At 45.9% G+C, this 24,917-nt stretch overlaps 1 pseudogene across 1 annotated transcript in view; it reads left to right on the forward strand.

Annotated features, from left to right (window-relative positions):
• Window positions 1-6,787: 6,787 nt before the first annotated feature.
• Window positions 6,788-24,917, forward strand: part of LOC307063995 (antizyme inhibitor 2-like) — a 43,092-nt pseudogene continuing 24,962 nt past the window's right edge. The window contains exons 1-6 of the transcript in view: window positions 6,788-6,849; window positions 7,053-7,113; window positions 11,147-11,320; window positions 11,973-12,143; window positions 12,727-12,801; window positions 13,163-13,216. The product of the transcript in view is annotated as an antizyme inhibitor 2-like (transcript). The remainder of the gene's footprint in view (window positions 6,850-7,052; window positions 7,114-11,146; window positions 11,321-11,972; window positions 12,144-12,726; window positions 12,802-13,162; window positions 13,217-24,917) is intronic.

The raw sequence follows: 24,917 nt of genomic DNA on the forward strand, positions 1-24,917 counted from the left end.
CAGCAGGATGACTCCATCCCCCGTCCCACTGCCAGTCTTCGGCCTCGGGACTGCAGGACAGCACTGACTGCAATGTGGGCCAGGATTTACTATAGTTTCTCCACTCCAGGCGGCAGCAACAACATTCTAACTCTTCATATCTAGCTACACTGTGACTCTTTTTTTTTTTTTTTTTTTTTGCGGTACACGGGCCTCTCACTGTTGTGGCCTCGCCCGTTGTGGAGCACAGGCTCCGGACGCGCAGGCTCAGCGGCCATGGCTCACGGGCCCAGCTGCTCCGCGGCATGTGGGATCTTCCCGGACCGGGGCACGAACCCGTGTCCCCTGCATCTGCAGGCGGACTCTCAACCACTGTGCCACCAGGGAATGTGCTGGGCTCTTTTCTAAGCACTTTACATGTATTAACTCATTTCCGATTTAGTTTATTACATTACATATAAACAAAAAAAAATCAAAGAAAAATGGTGGGAAATGGAAATGCAAAATAATATGGTATGTTTTATTGTATAGAAATTAAATCTCCATAAAGCCACATGAGACACAAAAATATAAGATAGTAGAAATAAATACATGTTTGTCATTAATCACAATAAATGCAAATGAATTTAATTAACCAGAGTTCTCTGATAAGATTTTTTTATAAAGATACATCTATATACTATTTTCAAGGGTCACACCTAAAACACAGTGGCACAAAAGAAGAAAGTACAGGCATATCTCAGAGATATTGCAGGTTTGGTTCCAACTACTGCAAAAAAGTGAATATGCAGTAAAAAAGAGCTACACAAAGTTTTGGTTTCCCAGTGCATTTGAAAGTTATGTTTATATTATACTGTAGTCTACTGTGTGCAATAGCATTATGTCTAAAACACAGTGTTTATACCTTAATTTAAAATACTTTATTGCTAAAAAATGCTAACCATCAGTGACCAAATGCTGTTGGAAAATGGTGCCAATAGACTTGCTTGACTCGGGGTTGCCACAGACCTTCAATTTGTAAAAAAAATGCAGTATCTGTGAAGCACAATAAAGCAAAGCAAAATAAAATGAGGTATGCCTGTAAACTGGTGGAAAAGACATAATAAGCAGACACTAACCTAAAGAAAGCTGGTGTGTCAATATCGATACAAACAAGGTAGATTTTAAGGCAAAAGTCTTTGTTAGGTATATAAGAGAATCATCATTTAATGATAAACAACTCACCAGGAAGTTATAATGAACTTAAAGCTCTATGGACCCAATAATGTAGCCTCAAATTATACTAAAGCAAAAATTAACAGACTAGGAGAAATCTACAAATCTACAATTAAAATGGGATTTTTAGACATGCTTTTCCAATAAATGATGTATGAGACACTAAAAAAGTAAAAATAGAGAAATTGGAATAATAAATTCAACAACTAGTGGGGATAGAGGTTGGGAAACAGATTCCTTAAAAATTAGTCTTTAAGGCTAATGACATTTGTGTTGGTAAGATGTGGAGAAACAGGAACTCACATATTTCCAGCAAGAGTGTATATTGGAGCCATTATTTTGGAGGGAAATGTGGCAATATTGGGCAAGCTTGAAGATGAGAACAATGATTGAGCAATTACATCAATAGATGTTTGTCCTAGAGAAACCTCATCCACATGCACAGGGAGACATGTACAAGGATGTTCATTGCAGCTCTGTCCATAATAATAAAAAGTGCAAAAAACCTAATCAGCACTCTGTTAAGGATGGGTAAATAACCTGAGGTTTGTTCAGATAGTGGACTATCCTATAGTATTTGAAATAACTTAAGTAGAGCTACATAAACCAATAAGGATAACATAAAAACACACTGAAGACTGAAAAAAATCAAGTTGCAAAATGATATGGTATGACACGATTTATGTTAGTTTTTTTGAAATGCACAAAATAATACCCTATATTGTTTGTGGATATATGCATATGCAGTAGAAGTACAAAAACATGCATGGTATTTTTTTAAAAATTATTTATTTATTTATTTATTTATTTTTGGCTGCGTTGGGTCTTCGTTGCTGTGTGCGGGCTTTCTCTAGTTGTGGCGAGCAGGGGCTATTCTTCGTTGCGGTGCATGGGCTTCTCATTGCAGTGGCTTCTCGTTGCAGAGCACGGGCTCTAGGCGTGTGGGCTTCAGTAGTTGTGGCACGCAGGCTCAGTAGTAGTGGGCTTGGCTTAGTTGTGGGCTTGGCGTGGGCTTAGCTGCTCCGAGGCATGTGGGATCTTCCCGGACTAGGGCTCGAACCCGTGTCCCATGCATTGGCAGGCGGATTCTTAACCACTGCACCATCAATTTGAAGATTTCCCTGTGAGGGATAAGGAAGAGGAATGGGGTTCTGGCCACGAGACCACTAACCGTAGCTATAACTCTAACCAGGACTGGGTCTCGAGCCTGGTGGGGGTCGGGGGAATCCCTCCTCATCCTTGTTGTGTGTTAGTTAGACTCCAAGATGACCCTTGCGCTGCTGTCCGTCACGTGGGAATTTGGGCTTGTGATCTTGAGCAATTCCCAGGATCTCTCTGGACCTCGATTTTCTCATCTGTGAAATGAGCTAAAGGTATTTTCCCTAGAGGTGGACTCAATCTTGACCTTCACATTGTCAGAGGCTTGTCACAGGGAATAGAATTTAGACTGATTTGTACTGTGTGGTTTCAAAGAGCAGAGCTAGAAGCAAGAAGTGGGAGGTCGAAAAAAACTGCTATCAGTCAGAGTTGCTGTTCAAGAACTGAAGGGGAGTGAGCTCTCTGTCTTCAGGAGTGTGCAAATAAAGTCAGCTAGATGAACATGTGGAAAGGAAGTTGGAGAGGGAATTCCTGGTCTGGGAGGAGTGGCTGATGTCCCAGGGACCGCCCCCACCCCTCCAAGGTCCTTGCTGGCTGAAAGCTTCCTTGATTCTAAGTTTCTATGATTATAAGCACCTGCCTACCTGCCAGGTAAATTTTATTTACCCCTATTTTGCAGATGGGGAAACTGAAGCTGAGAGAACACAAGAAACTGTTATAGGAAAGCCCCTACATGTGGCTTAAGATTCCCTGTCACCGTCACTGTCAAGTGACAATTTTCCTCTGCAGGGGAAGCACATGGAATTAAAAGATTGTGAGTGGCTATTGCTGTTATGCATCTTTTGCAAGGGCTGCTGCACCTCTTCTGTGAAGTCAGTTGAAGATCTATGATGGGGAGAATTATGTGGTGTCAAGGGCCTTTGTTGGAGATGTCTTTCTGCTGGATAAGTATGTGGTGGTGAAACATTCGCCCTCACCTCCCTCTGGTTTAGTCATCATGCTGGCTAAGTGCTCTGTTAATGTCCACGCTGCCTTCCAAGAGCTTGCACATCAGGGTCCCAGTTCAGGGACACAGGGGATCTGCGATGTCACCACAGGACTGAACTTCTACTCTGAGTGAAACAGTGAAAGGGAGGTGGCCCTGTTCCCCCTCCCCCACCCAGTCACCTGGTTGCTGCAGCAGGGGTTTGGCTGTGGGTGGTGGGTAAGAACCTTTGTTGGCTTCTGTGGCCATGTGGACTACACCAGCTCTGGGGATTGGATGCTATCAGGTGACTGAAGACCCCCACCTTCAGACAAGAATAAGAAAATGTGGGTAGCAGTTTGCATTGTAATTAACCGGGACTAAAGTGTTCCTTGTAGCTCATGATTTTTTGTTCACTGGAACCAAAAACAAAGTATAGTCCGGAACCGAGGGGGAGTTAGTCCCTATTTGGCTGACCCTAAAACATTTGGAATTGCATTTGCTGAATCTGGGATCCCAAAAGATCTTGAACCATTGGGTGGGTAATCACCAAGCTCAGATTCTTGTTGGATGGACTTGATCAGTGGGAAAGGGGCTCCCCCGCCCCTTCCTGCTGCCACCAATAGCTGAAGCTGGTGGTGGGGAGTAAGAGCCCAGGAGTCAGTCTGAGGCAGGAGGATAGAGGCAGCATGAGAAGCTGCCCTCAGTAAGATCTTCTCTCTGCCCAGTGGCCCCAAATGGACCAGAGTTCTGGTTTTTCTTAATTGTGGTAAAATATGTATAACATAAAATTTACCACTTTAACCCTTGAGTGTACAATTCAGTGTTATTAAATACACTCACATTGTTGTGCAACCATCAGCCCATCCACCTCCAGAACTTTTCTGTCATCCCAAACTGAAACTCTGTACTGGTTAAACCATCACTCCCCATTCTCCAGTCTCTTCCATGCTGTCCCCATCTAGCCCTTGGCAACCACTATTTTACTTGCTGTCTCTATGAACTTGACTAATCTAGGTACTTCCTATAAGTTGAATCGTACAATATTTGTCCTTTTGTGTCTGGCTTATTTCACTGAGCAGAATGTCTTCAAGGTTCATCCATGTGTCAGTGCTTTATTCCTTTTTACGGGTGAATAATATTCCACTGCACGGATATACCACATTTTGTTTATCCATTCATTTGTTGATGGACATATGCATTGATGGACTTTTGGCTATTGTGAATAATGCTGCTATGAGCATAGGCATACAAATGTCTGTTTGAGTCCTGCTTTCAATTTTTTTTTGGATATATACTTAGGAATTGCCAAATCATATGGTAATTCTGTGTTTAATTTTTTTTAGGAACTGCCATAATTTTTTTACACAGTGGCTGCCCCATTTTACATCCCTGCCAGCAATAGACAAGGGTTCCAGTTTCTCCACATCCACACCAACACTTGTTATTTTTTATTTTTTTGGTAATAGCCATCCTAATGCGTGTGAAGTGGTATCTCTTTGAATGGACCGGGTATTTAAACTATGAACAGGTACTTACCTTCCCTGAAAGTGCAGTAAATTTGGCTGTGGCCAGAGGACAATTGCCGTGGGCACCTGGATGGGGAGTAAGGAGACTGGCATAGTGAAACCCCTATCCTGGTTTTGGCCACCTGTCCAGTGGGTGGTTGATCATGGAGGGATGGAAAACCAACTCTGCACCTTGAAATCCCCTGATTGGTCAAACCATTTGTTATTGAACACAAGTTCGTGTGCCTGATGCACAGCAAGGCCAAACAATACAGAAACAATGAAGTTTGGAGCAGAGAAAGGTTTATTGCAGGGCCATGCAAGGAGAATGGGTGGCTCATGCCCCCCAAAACCCAAACTCCTTAAAGGCTTTCAGCAAAGCATTTTTAAAGGCCAGGTGAGGGAGGGGCATCCCAAGGTATGTGAACAGCTCATGCTCTGATTGGTTGATGGTGACCAATCCTTAGGCGCCAGAAGGTCTGGGAACTATGTGCTCGTGATCATCAAGTAGTTAATTTCTTCCATTTGGTGGTGGTTTTAGCATCTGAAAAACTCAGGAACTATGCATGAAATACTCTCTGGGTACTTCAGAGAGGAGCTACTGCAGAGGATATGGGGGAGGGGTCCATCCCAGGAAGGCCCCATAGGGTCCTGCTCAGTTATGTATTTACAGAGAGTCCTCCACAAGCCAGTGCAAAAAGACGTTGGGTCTAAAATGAAGTGGGGGTTTTTGTTTTTTTGGTTTTTTTTTTTGTTTATTTGTTTTTTAGGTCTTGATTTGTCAAGAGAATTTTGAAAAATGCTGAAGATCTGGTCCATATTGTCCCTCATGTTACTATTCCCTATGTATCTAGTGCATGGAGACTATTTGTGACACTAGGTGCCCTTGTTCTCCACCTTCTCTGGGGTTCCCCACAGTTCTCCCTCTCCTGTTCTGAACAGTTCAGCTCCTCCCCTCACTTGCAGCTACAGAGGAAAAGCCCTGCCATTACCCATGTTCAAGCATGGTTACCACTCCCACAAGTGACTTATCAATGCACTTTTTCCAACTACTCCAATGTGAGTTCCATGAAGGAGGAGACGTTGGTTTGTTCACTGCTGTATCTTCAGTGCCTACACTGTCCCAGGCCCATGGTAAGTGCGTGATAAATATTTATTGAATGAATGGATTAATATAGGAATGAATGAACAATGCATTGTACGTTCCTGAATAGTAATTCTGTAAATACCATGTTCTTAACCTTGTCACATTTCAGGTGGTATTTTAGTCCCCCTTAAAAATCAGCAGCTTCCTGACTGGTCAATCCCTGTGCAGTTCTGAGCACCTCCCGCTGTCCTCTGTCAGCACAGTGAAGTCTTCCAAAGGAGGTGTGTATTGAGCTGGACAGTCTAGCTTAGGCTGCAGTAACAAACAACCTTCAAACCTCAGTACTTAAACAATAAGGTTGTTATTTCCTCAAACTACATATCCAGGAAGGGTTGGCTGGGGGCTCTGCTCTACACTGTCCTCACTCTGGGACCCAGGCTGATGGAGTAGCCACCATCTACTGATTGCTCATATAGAGGAAAAGACGGCGATTCACACTGGCTCTTAAAGCTCCCTACTGGAAGTAAGGTATTGCTTTAGCTCACATTTCATTAGCTGAAGCAAGTCACATGGCCATACCTAACTTCAAGGGATGGGAGGCTGTGATAGACTGTATTATTGCCAAAATGTTTGCTGTCTCTCCCTGTAATCCTCTCCCCACTGACATCAGGCTTGGCCATGGGACTTGTTTTAGCTACTGATTTTTAGTAGAAATGTGCCATGAGGGTCTGCTCCTTCAGCCTGAATCCTGGAATGATGGCACAGAGCCAGAGCTGACCCACAATGGGAGCATAAGATGAGTGAGAAACAAATCTTTATAGTTATGAACTTGTATGATTTGGGCATGCTTTGTTATTGTGGCATAACTTAGCTTAAATGGATTGATGCAGTGGGGAAGTGTAATTTTACCAATTACAAGAGAATTGCGAATAGCCTATGGGGAGCGCTAATGACTACCACCCAGAGCCATTTGAGTTGGACATCACTGGAGATGAACAGTAGCTTAGCAGGCTGGAGGGAAAGGGTTTCAGGCAGAAGGAAACTTCTGCAAAGGTTTGGAACAGAGAGGGATGTGATAAGTGGGCTAGGTGGGACTGGAGAGTCTTCTGAGGTTGGTTGTGTGGTGGGAAGGGGGAGACTGGCAAGGACAGAAGGCCATTTTATTCCCCCAAGACTGGCTGTTTGTCCTGGTCTCCATCAGACCCAGATCTGAGGTCATCCTTCGAGATGACTTCTGTGAGTTCTGGAAGCCATTTTGTTGGGTGAGGTCCTGCTTCTCTCTGACCTTCAGGTTTCCATCTGTAAAACCAACATAATAATATTCACTTTGCAATGTTGTTGTGACTATTCAGTGACTATTTTAACTAGTAGTGGAAGAAGCCTGGGATCTGGAATCATACAGACCCGTGTTTGAATCCGGCTCTGCCACTTACTGAGAACCTCAGGAATTTGTTGTTGTAGTTTTTTAAAAAAATTTTTAGGAATTTTTTTTTAAACATCTGTGAGCCTCTGATTTCTCATCTGTAAAACAGAGATGGTACACAATGCTGTAAATCAACTATACTCCAGTAAAAATTAACTTTAAAAAATAGAGATGGTAATTAGTGTTTCATGGGGTTGTCATGAGGACTATAAGAAATAGTGAAACCATGCAATGCATAGTAGGAGTTCCATAAATATTCATTAACCCAACTGCAGGGCTCATAGAAATGTTGGGTCTGACTTATCTTTCTTTGATTCTAGACTTGCTACAAACCAGATGGTTTTGATGTATTTAAGGCAAGAGAATGTGGGCTTCATGAAGCTTCATGGCCTTTAACAGCACAGTTAAAGAAAATCTGAGGTATCTTGGTATTTAACCACATGGCCATCCCAGGATCTAACAGGACCTAACCCCAGTTACTCACCGAGGTCGCACCCTGCATTTCAATCCCATTCCGAGTCCATAGGATCAAACTATGAATGTTCCAGAAGAAATGTGCATATGATCAGGCAGGCTGTGCTGAGAGTCATGTACTCACCTGACCTCTGCACGAGCAAGTCCCAGCTCTCAGAGAAAGGTAGGGCTGTCAGAGCCATCTGCGGAGCACCTGCTTGTACTAAACTGTGTACCAGCCTTTAGAGGCCAGGTTATGGCACAGAAACAGTCCTCAAATCCCAGTAATTTAAACCAACAGGGTTTAAGCTAAGATCTTGATTTGGTTGTCTCATTCAATCCTCAAAATAGCCCTAGTGTCCTATCCTAATATTATTTCCATTTTTCAGATGGGGACATAGAGGATCAAAAAGGTAAAATAATTTGACCAGAGACGGAATTCAGATGAAGACCTTAAATTGTCTCATTACACTGCTTCTTGGGTTTTACGGTTGAGAGACTCAAAACCTGAGAGGGTAGACTTACTCAAGTCACACGGCCCTGTTAGCTAATCTCCATGTCAGCACCATGTCACAGGTCTCCTGATTCCTAGAAAGAATGAGTTCTGAGTTTATGAATGTACATAATTTATAAATCAGATGCCATCAAATCTGAATGTTTACACTATGATCTCTTTGGTCACATCCAAGCTTAAAACATCATCCCCCCTCCCAAAGATATGATACATAATTGACTATATTTTAATGTATTTTATGGATTGTTTAAAAGCATATATTTGACACTTTAAATCATTTTATATTTATATCAGTTAGAAGTGAGGTTCTAAATACATTTTATTTTCCAAACTGCTCACCTGCTGTCTGAACACCATTTGTTCTATAAAATTTTTTTTGTTTTTTTCGATGATTGGTGACTTTTTTTAAGAATTTAAAAAATTTTTTATTTATTTTTGGCTGCTTTGGGTCTTCATTGCTGCGCGTGGGCTTTCTCTAGTTGCGGTGAGTGGGGGCTACTCTTCGTTGCAGTGCGTGGGCTTCTCATTGCAGTGGCTCCTCTTGTTGCGGAGCATGGGCTCCAGTAGTTGCAGCACACGGGCTCAGTAGTTTTGGCACGAGGGCCCTAGAGCAGGCAGGCTTCAGTAGTTGTGGCACACGGGCTCTGTAGTTGTGGTGCACAGGCTTAGTTGCTCCGCGGCATGTGGGATCTTCCCGGACCAGGGCTCGAACCCATGTCCCCTGCATTGGCAGGCGGATTCTTAACCACTGCACCACCAGGGAAGTCCCTGGTGATGTGTTAAATTCTTTTGTTCTGAGCTTTGTTTCTGGCCTGTCGGTTCTGTCCCATTGATTTTCCTCTTCTTGATCCTGAACAGGTTGTAGAAGCAGACACACTTTGATATATATTTCCTAGATCTTAAGTGTCTTAGCTGTGACATCCTATATTTACTTATGCTACAAATATTCACTGAAGTAAACTCTGTGCCAAGTCTTATACTAGTGTGCATCACTGGAGACCCAGAAATGCAGAAGATGTGGTCCCTGTCTTCAAGCCATCATAATCTGGTGGGGACAATTCATAGGGACAGAAACGCAAGCACAAATACCAACAGTAAGAGTGAAGCACTTCATGTACATTATCTCACTTAATCCTCATCACTGCCACTTGAGGTCACTGCCCCTCATTTTTCAGAGGAGGGAACTGAAGCTCAGAGCTGTCAGGTAATTTGCCCACAGCCCCACAGTTAGTGAGTAGTAAACCAGGGTGATTTCAAGCCCAGGAGGTTAACACCTCTGCTATACCAGGTCACTTGGCAAACAGGAGGAAAGGAAGAATACTGTCCGAGTCACACAGCAGGTTATCTTCTGGGTAGAGACCCACTTCTTTGCCACTCAGACATAAGAGACTTGCCATCTCTGCCATCCTTGGGTCCTCCCCACCCTCCTGCCCAGGCAGGGCTGGTAGAAGAGAAGAGTCAGGGCAGGAGCCAGCTCCTTGATGAACTACCTTCCTGGAACAGGCAAGGAGGCTCTGGTTACAGTACAGAGGTGGGGCGTAAGCCTGCAGGAAGTGTCAGCTGACATTCCAGGGGCAAGGCAGCCTCAAAGTGGTGGCTTCAGCCTGAAAGGGCCAGCAGGTCACAGAGACCTCAGCAGCTCACATGGAGAGGGAGGGTGTGGCCAGGGAGGAGAGACGTGACTGGACACTGAGTGACATAGATAGGCTCATTTTTCCATCTATCAGGGTGACTAAGACACTCTTTTTGCAACTCAGCAACCTCTTCCATCAACGGCTAAGCTCCCCCAAGAAAGTCAGAAAGACTTGCAACCTCTTTCTGCCTTGGCCACATACCTCCCCCAAGGGTATAAATTACAGAAATAGCCACTGGCATCAATGAGGAGGAGAGAAGAAGGGAAAAAAATAGACCATATCTCAAAACAGACTGACATACAGGTCTCAGCTGAAGCCGTTCATTCTTGGGATTGAGTCTCAACTGTGCTGCTTCTCAAAGGTGAGAACTTGGGTGAGGTACACCTGCCCTCGGAGCCTCAGTGGCCACATCTGCGAAATGGGAATAATTTATACAGTACTTCTGCCCACACCACCCCCCGCCCCCGGCACAGTGCCTGCCACATGGTAGTTGCTTAACGAGCACATGTTGCATGAGTTCATACTTGTCTCCCTCTGGTTCAGTTGAGTAGGAGCTTCAAAGGGCAGGGATTTTGGCTTGGACTGTTCACTGCTGTTTCCCCAGCACCCAAGCTAGAGCCTGGCACAGAGTATGTGCTGGAGAAATCTTTGTTGAATGATTATAGAATAAGTAACCTAGAGCCTTCCCTAGCCCAACAGACTTCTCCTTCCTACTGAGGAGAGGGGCGTAAGTCGAAAGGGAGTAGAGAAAAGTGGTTAAAAGCAAAGCTCCCTGGACTTGGGAGACCTGGGCTCAGATTCTCTCTTTGTCATGCACTTGCTGTGTGACCTTGAGCCAGTAACTTCCTTTCTCTTTTTTATTTTTATTTTTTAAATTTTATTTATTTTTAGCTGCGGTGGGTCTTCGTTGCTGCGCGTGGGCTTTCTTTAGTTGCGTGAGGGGGGCTACTCTTTGTTGGGGTGCATGGGGTCCTCATTGCGGTGGCTTCTCTTGTTGCGGAGCACAGGCTCTAGGGGCACGGGCTCAGTAGTTGTGGCGCACGGGCTTAGTTGTTCTGCGGCATGTGGGATCTTCCTGGACCAGAGATCGAACCCTTGTCCCCTGCACTGGTAGGCATATTCTTAACCACTGCGCCACCAGGGAAGTCCCTGACTTCCTCTTTCTGAGCCTTCATTTCTCCATCTTTAAGATGGGACTTAAGAGTTATTGTGAGGATTAGCTGAGATAACCTGCTTCCCAGGCTTCCCTCCCTCTTTCCCTGTCCTGGCAGGACTGCCCAGACCCCTTCACGGTGGCCGACCTGGGCATACTGGCCAGCTGCCATCGGGTCTTCCGCCAGGCCCTGCCGTGGGTCTCACCCTTCTGTGTGGTGAAGTGCAACAATAGCCCCTGGGTGCTGCGTGTCCTGGCCACCCTGGGCACCATCTTTGACTGTGCCAGCCAGGTGGGTCTGGGCCTGCTAAGGGCCAGACTGGATCAGCCAGGTAGGAGTTGAATCCCACTGAGCTGCGGGTCATGCATAAGCTTCCCCTTGTCCGGTTGAGCACTTTATGTGCCAAGCGCTGTGTGAAGGGCCTCACACGGATTTCTGTCCTTGATCCTCCCAACAGCTCTACGAGGTGGCCAGGGGTATCCCCCCTTCATTTAAGGAGGAAACGGACTTAGGTGGATGACTGAGCCTGACCCAAAGGCTGTGCTCTTTCCTTACACTGGGGAGTAGAACATTCTGGAGATTTCTTAGCAGCAGGGGATTCACGGTGTTGAGACAGGTTGGAGCAGGAACTCAGTTGGTGGGAATAATATCCCTGGAGTTGGGGATATTTTACTAAGCCTCCCTCCTTCCCTTTCTGAGGATCCCTCAGCTAAGCAGGATTGAATGCACGAGCTGCCTACAGGCAGCCACCCTGATTTCTTCTCCCATGGGACCAGAGTTTATTGGAAAGGGGTTGGTTCTGAGCTAGAACTATCAGCATCTGGAACAGTGCCTGGCACATTGCAGGGACTCAGTCACGGGCACCTCATGGTCCCATCCAGGGCTCTTGCCTGAAAGTGGGAGCAAAGGAGTGGGTCACCAGTTGGGCTCTTGGCCATGCCAGGTGGAGCTGGAGCAGGTGCTGGGCCTGGGCATGGCCCCCACGTGCATCATCTACGCCTACTCCTGTAAGGCTGTCCCCCACATCGAGTGCGCCGCTTGCCAAGGGGTGAAGCTCCTGGTCTTTGACATCGAGAAGAAACTCACTGAGGTGGCCCAGACCACCTGGGGCCAGGTGTGACCAGCAGGGGTGTGCAGGCAGCTGGGGTGACGGTCAGGGGGCTGGGGACAAAGGCAACGTAATGAGCAAATTACCCAACACAGTACTTACCCAACAAACATTGGTCTAAGACAAATGAAGAGGAGGACCTGCAAGTCCCAGCCTGGTTTAAGGGGGTCTGGCAGCTGGTGGTATCTGGGAGCTCTATTGCATTTGGACTGAGACAGCCCAGGTTCAAATCCCAGCTCGGTCATTTACCTGATATATATATTGGGCAAGTCTCTGAACATTTCTAACACTTGGCTCCTCCGTTTTCAAAATGGAGGCACGTTGCCTGGCACAGAGTAGATGTACTATATCAACGTTGTATCTGTTTTCTACACTCCCTTCCCTGGGTGTAACTGAGGAAGAAGTAAATGTATACACGTGTGCTCTTGGGCTGGTGATGGATGTGGAGACTCGGTGGTATTGGACACCCTACCAGATCTGGGGGTCCGCTGGGCCTGGAAAGAGGGTGGGAAGCAGTGGTCTCGGCCCCCTGGCATCTCGGCTGAGTGCTCTTTCCTTGCCCTCCCCATTCACTGTGTCCCTTGCCCAGGCTGGTCCTCCAGCTGCAGACCAAAGACAACCAGAGCACCGCCCCCCGAGCGCCAAGTTTGAGGCCAGCCTGGAGGTGTGTGGGCACCTGCCCATGTCTGCCAGAGACCTGGGGTTGGCGGTGGCAGGAGTCGGGTGAGGGAGGCTGAAGACTCCAGAGCTGGGGGCGGGAGCCCTGGGGTCTAGTCCTGCCCTTGGCAAGCAGCCCCTGTCTGGGCTTATGGGACTCCATCTGTCAAAAGAGGAAGGATGGGATATGAAATTTACTTAGGCCCTCCGGCTCCAAGGCCCTGGGGTTTGGGGTCTGGTCATGAAATGTCCCTGAGGGGAAGAGGAAACCAGGTGGCTGTGCCGCCGCTGGGGTGTGTGTGCAGGTGTGTGTCATGTGGACCCCCGGGTCTGGAGGTGAGTGCCCCCCATGGTGCCTTCATCCATAGGTCAGCCCGAGTGCGCAGGTGTCTGTGAGCTCACAGCTGGGCCGGCACAGTCAGGTATGTTTCCAGGTGTTGGTTTCTGCATTTGGCCCCGGTGGCTCTGTGTCTTATATATGCCAATGCATCTCTCTCTGTGATTATCCATGGTCTTTGTGGCTTTATGGTTCAGAATATATGAGGCCATAGGTTTCTGCACACATTTCTCCCGAGTCACATGCACAGACCGTGCTCAGCTTCCACATGGGATCCGACTACCAGACACCCCAGAGCTACATGTAGGCCGACGCTGACTGCCCGCACATGTTCGAGATGGGCTGCAGGGTTGGGCAAGACATGAGCCTCCTGGCTATCAAAGGGAGCTTCCCAGAGTGAAGGGTTTGGGGCCCAAGTTTGAGGAGGTGAGCTGGCGAGGGCCCTGTGGCTGGTACCTGTGCTCCGGGAGATCACAGGTGTGCCCGGGCATGTGCATGAGTGTGGGTGTCTGTGTACACGTACATGTGTTTGTGTGTCCACCTCTCTTTGTGCCTCTGCGTGTACCAGGTGTGCATGTGTGCACATGCACGTCTTGGTTTGGTTCCGTCCAAAAGAAGACGCTGAGACAAAAACTTGGGTGCTGGTAGTTTCTTTGGGAGGCACCAATGAGGAAATCAGGAGAGTGAGACGGAAGGGAAGGAAGTCAAAAAAAGAAACGGTCAAGCTGGTTACCACCGTGGGCATCTGGACCAGCCCCTCTGGGGATCATCTGCGGAAGCAGAATCATCCACTAGAGGACAGGGAGCTGAGGCCTTTGTCCATCAACTCCTTTGGTTGAAGTTGTGGGCAAGGGATGGTAATTTCCCCACATCCAAGCTGGTTTCTGGTGAAGCTGGAGAAAATCGTCGGGGAGAGAAGAAGGTGTAGGTATGTGTATATGTCTGTTTGTGTGTGTACATGTTTCCCTGTGTCCGTGTGTAGAAATGTGTATGTCTATTAAATAACTATTCTCAGTCTGTCCCATGATCCAGCAACCAGAACCATGATATCTGACCCAGTGGGGCCTCCGGGACCCTCCTCCAGATGAAGGAAGTTGCCCCTCCAAACAGGTTGATGCTCAGGCCATATTGTTTGTAAATATGTGGACTTTCACTCCCAGCCAATGAATGTCTTAGTGTGTGCACAAATTTGCTTGTGTATACATGTGTGTCTGCATGGGTGTGTGTGTAAGTGTTTCTGGGTGTCTCTGGACGTGTGTCTTCATGTGTGTATTTGCCCCTCCTTCCATCAAGCTCGCATGCTGGAAACAGAGGTGCTCTAAGAGCAGAGGTTACAAACAAGAGACCCCCCAGGCTTGTTTGGCTCCCACCATAGTTACAAATTTTAGTTGCCAATATTCTTTGTTTTAAATAGACGCATTTCACAAATGCCTGAATTCCTCCGGCCCTCTCAAAAATTTGAGAGAGCTGATGATATAGAAGTACAGTCCATCTTGGCAACGAGTAAATCAAATTTATGGCGCATGTCCAGTATCTGACGGATCTGTGGGATCCTTTGCAGAGGCATTGACTCTCCAGTTTGTTGTAAGACTTAACTGGCCCATTTTCTCATTTATGTTACCTGCTCGGCCCCTTAGGTAACTGAGCTTTCAACCTTTCGATAATTGGAGCCAACAGCCTCATACTTTACAGATGAGGAACTGAGGTCTTATGTGTGGGCAGGCCCGACTCTCTCAGGTTGGGCAGTGAGGGATAAGTCCCAGCCAGTGCACACACCCGTGCCCCCTCCGAGTGCTCCGATGGCTTCTGGGCGAGCCGGTGAAGGGGAACAGGCCAGACCTCGGTCTTTTCTGTCTTCCACCCCTTTCTTCCCTCCCCCTGTGTCCATGCAGGAACTCTGCCCCGAGCTGCCCCTCTTCCCCTGCACCCTCTACAGAAGTCTCCCCTGGACATATGGGGAGCAAAGGGTGGATTGGGGTAACGGGTGCCACCCAGAGAAGCTAGAGGAGCCCAACGACCCCACTCAAACAAGGTTATCTCATGGACGCATCGCAGAACATCAAATTCCCCATCTGCAAAGTATCTTGGTTCTGTCCAGTCAGACACTCAGGGGTATAAGTAGGCTCTGGGAAAATGTAAGTTTAATCAAGATGGAAGACATTTCCATGAGTTTTCTTTGCTTGGGGAGGATGGGCAGGTCTGAGTATATGACTCGTAGGTCTCCAGGCCTAATCAGCCTGTAACAGACCCTAAACAAGAAGACCTTTGCTTTTTATTCTCCATAGTAAGAAGTCTCCATCACTTGAATCATGGGAAATTCTTTAAAAACAAAAAACAAAAAACACTAGGTTTTCATCCTCAAGAAAATACTGAAAATCCAGGAGAAGTGCTCATATGTCCCACAAAGCCATCCTGTGCTCCCTCTCCTGTGACATAATAAGAAATAGATATTTGGTCTCTCTCCCTAGTTTTCTAGCACAGCTCCTAAAACCCCTGGAATCTCTGAAGAGATGTGTCTTTTTGTATGCTAACGCAATGGCCTCAGGATTTAATCAATCATGCCTACATAATGAGGCCTCCAAAATCCCCTAACTGAAGGGGTTCAGAGAGCTTCCATAGGTGAACATGAGGTGCTGGGAAGTTGGTGCGCCTGGACAGGGCATAGAAGCTCTGTGCCCCTTTCCACATACCTTGCCCTATGCACCTCTTCCTTCTGGCTGTTCCTGAGTTATGCTCTTGTATAACAAACTGGTAATCTAGTAAATAAACTGTTTTCTTGAGTTCTGTGAGTTGTTAGCAAAACATAAAACCCAAGGAGGGAGTTGTGGGAACCTCTGATTTGTGACCAGTGCGTCAGAAGCACAGGTGACAACCTGGACTTTTGACTGGCATCTGCAGTGGAGAGGACAGTCTTGTGGGACTGAGCCCTTAACCTGTGGGATCTGACGCTTTCTCCAGGCAGATCGTGTCAGGATTGAGTTAGATTGTAGGACAGCCTGTTGGTGTCTGCAGAGAATTAGAAAATTGCTTGTTGTTGATGCCGAAAGCTCAGCCTCTGTGCACCAAACTGAATCTCGGAGACAGAGTTTTGGGTGAAGTAGAAAAGAATAACTTTATTGCTTTGCCAGGCAAAGAGGGACACAGTAGGCTTGTGCCTCTTAAAATTGTGTGTCCCAACCTGGGAGGATTTGGAGTTTTATAGCAGTAGTTCAAGGGTGGGGTTGCTGACAAGATTAGGGTGTGTGCAGGGCCTGCACTCCTTTATTTATTTATTTTAAATTAATTTTAATTGGAGTATAGTTGCTTTACAGTGTTGTGTTGTTTCTGCTGTACAGCAAAATGAATCTGTTATACATATACATATATCCCCTATTTTGGGATTTCCTTCCCATTTATGTCACCATGGTGCGTTAAGCAGAGTTCGCTGTACTATACAGTATGCTCTCATTAGTTATCTATTTTATACATAGTATCAATAGTGTATATATGTCAATCCCAATCTCCCAATTCCTCCCACCTTTCCCCCTTTCCCGCTTGGTACCCATACATTTGTTCTCTACATCTGTGTCTCTATTTCTGTTTTGCAAATAAGATCATTTCATCTCATCTCAGGTGGTCTCCTAATCTTGATGGGCTTCTGTGGTCCCTTTAATCTCGCCTCAGGTGGTTTCTTGGCTGCTCCTCCTTTTATTAGCAACTGTTCAGAATCTGCCCTTTGGAACTCAGGGAAGACCATGGAGGCTGGAGTCTTGCCTTCATATAAGAAATGGGGGACATGGGCTTCCCTGGTGGTGCAGTGGTTGAGGGTCCGCCTGCTGATGCAGGGGACATGGGTTCGTGCCCCAGTCTGGGAAGATCCCACATGCCGCAGAACGGCTGGGCCCATGAGCCATGGCCGCTGAGCCTGCGCGTCCGGAGCCTGTGCTCCGCAACGGGAGAGGCCACAACAGTGAGAGGCCCGCATACTGCAAAAAAAAAAAAAAAAAAAAAAGAAATGGGGGACAAAAAAGCTGCCATGCCCAGGAGCCCCACGGGGTCCTGCTCGGTTTCAGTGTGGAGCACCCCCCATATATCTGGTTACAGAAGTGTTCAGTGAGTGTAGAGAGAAAAGGAGTGTGGCTTTCTTTCATCATCCCTCTTCAACTGGACCCCTGCCCCTCTGGGCTCAGCAGGAGCACCCCTGCACCCACCTCTCTAACCGCCTCCTCCAGGCTGCTCCAGGCTGCTCTGGTTTCCTGCCCTCAGCCACTCTGAGCCTCCCCGCACCATCCCAGAGTGCAGCTCAGATCACACCATGGGGCTTTACAGACCTTTTCTGAAAGTTTGATGATGAATGGAATTGCTGTGTGGAGAAGAAAACTTATATTAGGTTTCTAGGCAAGGGGCTTGGTTTTTCTGGGCCTTAGTTTCCTCATCTATGAAATGAAGATAATGACAGTGCTTTCCTTATCAGATGGACATGAGGAATGAATGAAAACATGCACACAAAGCATGGTGAGCTGGGTCTTCCCTTGGTGGTGCAGTGGTTAAGAATCTGACTGCCAGTGCAGCGGACACGGGTTCGAGCCCTGGTCCGGGAAGATCCCACATGCCGTGGAGCAACTAAGCCCGTGTGCCACAATTACTGAGTCTGCGGAGCCCACATGCCACAACTACTGAAGCCCATGTGCCTAGAGCCCGTGTTCCGCAACAAGAGAAGCCACTGCAATGAGAAGCCCCCTCACCGCAACTAGAGAAAGCCTGCACGCAGCAACGAATACCCAATACAACCATAAATAAATAAATTTATTTTTTAAAAAAGCATGGTGAGCAGTCAATAAAATCACCTCATTACACGTGTATGTCATTGACAAGTATTTATTAAGCATCTGTTGTGTGCTGGGCCTTGCTGAGTGATAAGACAGAGCAGTGACTAAGGCTCCCCTTTTCAAATGTATAGTCCATTTGAGAAGTGCATCAGTTGGGATCTTACAGGAAAACAGAAAGGACCCCAGGTATTTCAAACAGAGAGGGATTTAACTGAGGAAATTAGCTGAGAGAAGGTTGCAAAAAAAGGAAGATGTGTTACCCAGTGTCTTAATTCCCCCAGGAGCTGACCCAGGGACAAGGATTTGAGTGCATACAGTTAATTTGGGAGCTGCAGGGGACACTAGCAGGGGGGTGGGGAAGCGAGATAGGGAAAGGAAGGCAGCCAATAGGGGGCAAAACACATGGCTATCACAATGGGTGATTAGTGTTCAATTCCACAGGCAACTCTGGGGTATAAAATACATGCCTCAGAGTCATCCCACATGAGGAGTGAGGGAGCTGGACTATTTAACCCCAACTCCCAAGAATCATTGTTTGAGGGCTCCTGGGGGAAGATGTTAATTCTCTTGTCATTTCTGGCCTGCCTTGAGTGCAGGGCATGTATCTGCCCCCAGGAACAGGGATGGCAGACACTGGCTACTGAAGTGGGCAGGTACATTCTGAGATAGTAGTGAAATGGAGCAGGACCCTGTGGGCCCCACCCAGGTAAAATTCTTTTCGTGTCCCCCGTTTCTTATTAGCAGGAAATAGGCTTCATTCAACCTCCTTGACCTTCCCTGAGTTCCAAAGGCCAGATTCAAACAGTTTTTTATCATGGAAGGGAGGGAATATAGAAACAAAAGAGGAAGGTCAAGAAACAATAGTGCAGCCAAGAGACAGGGTCCTAGTTACTCCTCAAGGAATATACATAAACAATACCTTTGAGTTCTTCTGCAGGAACTAAGGTCCCCACCCAGGTGGAGGATGGTAACTTCATGTTGATCACAAGATTCCTAGAACACTCCCCTGTTACCTCACCAACAGCCAATCAGAAGAAATTGGAAGACTCTGACCCCCTCCCCAAATGATTCTCCCTTGAAAAACTTTCATGACTGAACAGAATCTTTGGAGTTGGTTTTTGGACATGGGTCCACCTTCTTCCCAGGTTGCTGGCCTCCTGAATAAAGCAACCTTTCCTTTTCCAACCAATATTTGTCTCTCAAGTATTGGCTTTTGAGTGGTGAGCAGCCAAACCTGGGTTTGATAGCAGTAGAGTCTAAGGGCAATGGGTAAAACCCTGCAAGCTCTGAAGAGATGAGGAACCACAGAAAGCCCCTACTATCTGTGTAGGAGTCAGTGCTCATCTGAGCCCACAGTCCGATATTCTGCACTATGGTGCAGCTGTTCCTAAGGCCACCACCCAGTAGAAAGCTGCACTTTCCTACCACTGCCACTTCCTGTCACTACAGGAAGCACTGCCAGGAACAAAATGGCTTCTACCTTCTTCCCACTTTCTTCTCTGGCAGGAGTGCCTCCCATTGGCAGAATGCAGTTGAAACCCTGCTGGCAAGGGAATCTAGGAAATGCAGTCTGCAGACTTCCAGGTGGCACAGAGAATACCAAAAGGCACAGAAGGGCAAGTGTGGGGCTGAGTGTCAATGGACAGTGTGTGGTTCCTGTACAATGACAGAGAAGATCACCTGAAGACACTCTCACACAAAACACCTAGATTTGCTGGACAGTATGCAATCAACTTCCTTTTAGATGCATAGCTAAGCTCATGAGAAAGAGGAATCCTCAGGGGCCAAAAAGAAGGAGGAAACTAGACTCAGAACAGTAAGTGTGGAGTTAGTCTTGGGGCTGTCCTGGTGGTGACCGAGTGGCTTGGCTTTTAAAAGCCATCTGGGGATAAAATAGGAGAGGCCAGTGAAGAAGGAGATAGGTATTTGGATCTGAGACTTCCCACAGGAATCCAAAACCCTTGTAAAGCCACACTGTCAGTAAGAGGGTGGGCAAGACAAAAACCCAGGCTCAGCCCCTCACTGGCTTAGAAAGCTAACTTTGTTCACCTTGACTTTTGCTCTGAATTGGAAAAGAAAATAATTCTCCCTTGAGAATTCCCAACCACAGGCCAGACCTCCCAGGGTTTAGGATTTGAACTCACATTTTCTTTGTGGTCTGAGAAACCCCAAAGCTGAGAAATTAACCTCCAAAGTGATCTGTGGCTGGTAATATCCTGGGGATGCCTGGTAGAAGCAAGTAAAAGCTGCTCTGGACAGTCACACCCTCAACCCACAGAGAGAGATGAGCTCACAATCCCCGATTACAAAATGCACCATAAACAAATGATACCAAAACAGGAGGATCAACCCCACATAAATCACTAGAAAATAAAATTGGTAGAAATAAATCATTACATTTGAGCTGAAGGAGAAGCACAAAAAGTACAGGGTGTGATGGGAATAGACAAAAGTCTAGGGCCAGATGGCTTCACAGGCAAATTCTATCAAACATTTAGAGAAGAGTTAACACCTCTCCTTCTGAAACTATTCTAAAAAATTGCAGAGGAAGGAATACTGCCAAACTCATTCTATGAGGCCATCAACACTCTGATACCAAAATCAGACAAAGATACCACAAAAAAAGAAAATTACAGGCCAATATCATTGATGAACATAGATCTAAAAATTCTCAACAAAAATACTAGCAATTCGAATTCAACAATACATTAAAAGTATCATACACCATGATCAAGTGGGATTTATCCCAGGGATGCAAAGATTTTTCAGTATCTGCAGATCAATCAGTGTGATACACCACATCAACAAATTGAAGAATAAAAACCATACGATAATCTCAATAGATGCAGAAAAACTTTTGACAAATTCAACATCCATTTATAATAAAAACTCTCCAGAAAGTGGGCATAGAGGGAACATACCTCAATATAATAAAGACCATATATGACAAACCTACAGCTAACATCATACTCAATGGTGAAAAGCTGAAGGCATTTCCTCTGAGATCAGGAACAAGACAAGGATGTCCACTCTTGCCACTTTTATTCAACATAGTTTTGGAAGTCCTAGCCACGGCAATCAGAGAAGAAAAAGAAATAAAAGGAATCCAAATTGGAAAAGAAGAAGTAAAACTGTCACTGTTTGCAGATGACATGATACTATACATAGAAAATTCTAAAGATGCTACCAGAAAACTACTAGAGCTCATCAATGAATTTGGGAAAGTTGCAGGGTACAAAATTAATACACAGAAATCTGTTGCATTTCTATACGCTAACAATGAAAGACCAGAAAGAGAAATTAAAGAAAAATCCCATTTACCGTCGCATCAAAAAGAATAAAATACCTAGGAATAAACCTAAGGAGACAAAAGACTTGCACTCCGAAAATTATAAGATGCCGATGAAAGAAATCCAAGACGACACAAACAGATGGAAAGATACACTACGTTCTTGGACGGGAAGAATCAACATTGTTAAAATGACTATACTACCTGAGGCAATCTACAGCTTCAATGTAATCCCTATCAAATTACCAATGGCATTTTTCACAGAACTAGATTAAAAAAATCTTAAAATTTGTATGGAGACACAAAAGATCCCAAATAGCCAAAGCAATCTTGAGAAAGAAAAACGGAGCTGGAGGAATCATGCTCACTGACCATGCTACAGTCATCAAAACAGTATGATACTGGCACAATAAAAGAAATATAAATCAATGGAACAGGATAGAAAGCCCAGAAATAAACCCACGCACCTATGGTCAATTAATCTACCACAAAAGAGGCAAGACTATAAAAAGGAGAAAAGACAGTCTCTTCAATAAATGGTGCTGGAAAAACTAACAGCTACATGTAAAAAAATGAAACTAGAACATTCTTTAACACGATACACAAAAATAAACTCAAAATGGATTAAAGACTTAAATGTAAGACTGGATACTACAAAACTCCTAGAGGAAAACATAGGCAGAACACTCTTTGACATAAATCGCAGCAGAATTCTTTTCTATCCGTCTCTCAGAGTAATGGAAATAAAAACAAAAATAAACAAATGGGACCTAATTAAACTCAAAACTTCTGCACAGCAAAGGAAATCACAACCAAAACAAAAGACAACCCACAGAATGGGAGAAAATACTCGCAAACGATATGACCGACAAGGTCTCCAAAATTTACAAACAGCTCATGCGACTCAATATCTAAAAAACGAACCACCCATTACAAAAAAATGGGCAGAATAAACATTTCTCCAAAGAAGACATACAGATGGCCAAGAGGCACATGAAAAGATACTCAACATCACTAATTATTACAGAAATGTAAATCAAAACTACAATGAGATATCACCTCACACCAGTCAGAATGGCCATCAACAAAAAATCTACAAATAGTAAATGCTGGAGAGGGTGTGGAGAAAAGGGAACCCTCCTACACTGTTGGTGGGAATGTAAATTGGTACAGCCACTGTGGAGAACAGTATGGAGGTTCCTTAAGAAACTAAAAATACAGCTACCATATGATCCAGCAATCCCACTCCTGGGCATATGTCCACAGAAAAACATGGTTCGAAAGGATACATGCACCCCAACGTTCATCGCAACACTGTTTACAATAGCCAACGCATGGAAGCAACCTAAATGTCCAGCAACAGATGAATGGATAAAGAAGCTGTGGTACGTATATTCAGTGGAATATTACTCAGCCATAAAAAAGAATGAAATAATGCCATTTGCAGCAACATGGATGGACCTGAAAATTACCATATTCAATACTAAGTGAAATAAGCCAGACAGAGAAAGACAAATATTATATGATATCCCTTATATGCTAAATCTAAAAAAAAATGACACAAATGAACTTATTTACAGAACAGAAACAGACTCACAGACTTTGAGAATGAACTTATGGTTAGCAGGGGGGAAGGGTCGGAGGAGGGATAGATGGGGAGGTTGGGATTGACATGTATACACTGCTATATTTAAAACAGATAACCAACAAGGACCTACTGTAAAAAAGTAAATAAATAAAATAAATTAGTTAAAAAAAACCCAAATGATACCAAAACAGAAGTATCAATCCCACAAAAATCATTAGAAAATAAAATTGGTAGAAATAAACCATTACATTTGAGCTGAAGGAGAAGCGTGAGAAGTACAGGGTCTGATGGGAGGTATAGGTAAAAACCAGGCTTAGTCAGCATGCTGAGAGAAGGTGTTGCTCTAATGCTGGTGAGAGATGAGGGTCACCTGGGTCAGGATGTGTGTCAGAATAGCATGATGAGCAGAGTGGAGGAAGAACATTTGGTACGCCCTGTGGGGAGAGTCCTGTAGATTCAAGTTCCCACCACCCTCCTTCCCCACCCCATGTTGTCCTTTGGCCTTTGCAGCCTCCAAGCCCTCCTTCCATGCCCCTCCCCATTCAGTTATCTGAACAGTATCAGTTCAGTTATCATATGTTTACAATCATCATCTCCCTGGTACATCACAACGATCCTATAAATATAATTATATTTTAAATAAATAAATGTATTTATTTATTTTGGCTGTGTTGGGTCTTCATTGCTGCATGCAGGCTTGCTCTAGTTGTGGAGAGCAGGGGCTACCGTTCGTTGTGGTGCGCGGGCTTCTCATTGTGGTGGCTTCTCTTGCTGTGGCACAGGGGCTCTAGGCTCACAGGCTTCAGTAGTGTGGCACGTGAGCTCAGTAGTTGTGGCGCATGGGCTGAGTTGCTCCGCGGCATGTGGGATCTTCCCAGAGCAGGGCTCGAACCCATGTCCCCTGCATTGGCAGGCAGATTCTCAACCACTGTGCCACCAGGGAAGTCCCCTATAAATATTATTAATCTCCATGTATTAGAAGAGGAAACTGAGGCTCAGGAAGTTGGTGTCACTGCCCAAGATTTTTTGAGAAGATGATATTTGAGCTGAGACCTGAAAGATGAGAAGCTACTCATGGGAAGGGCTGGAGAAAGCACTGAGACAGAGGAGAGCCACTGCAAAGGCCCTGAGGTGTGGAGCGGTTTAGAATATTCTAGAAATAGGAAGGAGGTCTGTGAGGCTGGAGCTCACTTCTCAGACCAGGGTTACCTGGTGTCTGACTCCTCTTCAGGAATCGCCTCTCTGCTGGTGACTCTGACTTCTCTCTCCAGCTCTGGCCACACACTTGGTGACAGTCTGCACTCAGTCTCTCTGCAAGGGCTATTTCACATTTCCCTGACCTTCCTCAGACCTGGGGACCAGCGCTCTCACTGTAGAGCCTGAGGCTCCCGCCCCAGTCCCTGGACTGGCCTCAAGGGGGCAGCGGTGTACAGAGAATGCTCAGGGTGAGGCTGCCAGCCCAGCCAAGGCCTTCTTCCTCAAGGGCTCTGCTTCCTGCTGTTTCCAGACCAGAAGCAGATTTATCACAAAGTGAATGAAACTTAAACCTCAAAGTCCTTCACTCTGTTAAGCCACTTTCAAGGCCCAGGAATGGGCTCACAGAAATTTTGTACTAATAATTTTGCTTTTTTCCCCTTAAATCTTACAGAGGATCCCAATCTGTATAGCTTCAGATCCCACCACACCTCTCAGGGCTCCAGAGGATTCAGGAGGAAAAGTAAGGTCACTGGTCAACTGCAGTTGAGCCTGTGAGGGCCTGAGGGCTTCCTGGTGGGTTAGGACACTGGTCACAGCAAGTGCCTACTAGCCAACATCAGCTTTCGACCTCTAGGCCCCCACCCTGAGGGTCCCTCACAACCCTGATGTGGCTCTGCCCCCAGTGGGCTCTTGGTCCTTAGCAAGCCACTTTCCTGCCTGGGCCTGGGTTTCCACTTCAAAGTACAGCCAGAATGAAGACATGAATGAGAGAGGTGGCCACCTCAGCTCCTGACGGCTTCTCAGTTCCTGATTCTGCCTTTCCTGGGGTCTCTGAGATGCCTCAATTTCCTGCTAAGGAATCCCCTTTGAGTGACTGAGTGTGAAGGTGGTTTTCTTGTAACCC

This window comes from Hyperoodon ampullatus, assembly GCF_949752795.1.
Source record: "Hyperoodon ampullatus genome assembly, chromosome: 2".
Lineage (NCBI taxonomy): Eukaryota > Metazoa > Chordata > Mammalia > Artiodactyla > Ziphiidae > Hyperoodon > Hyperoodon ampullatus.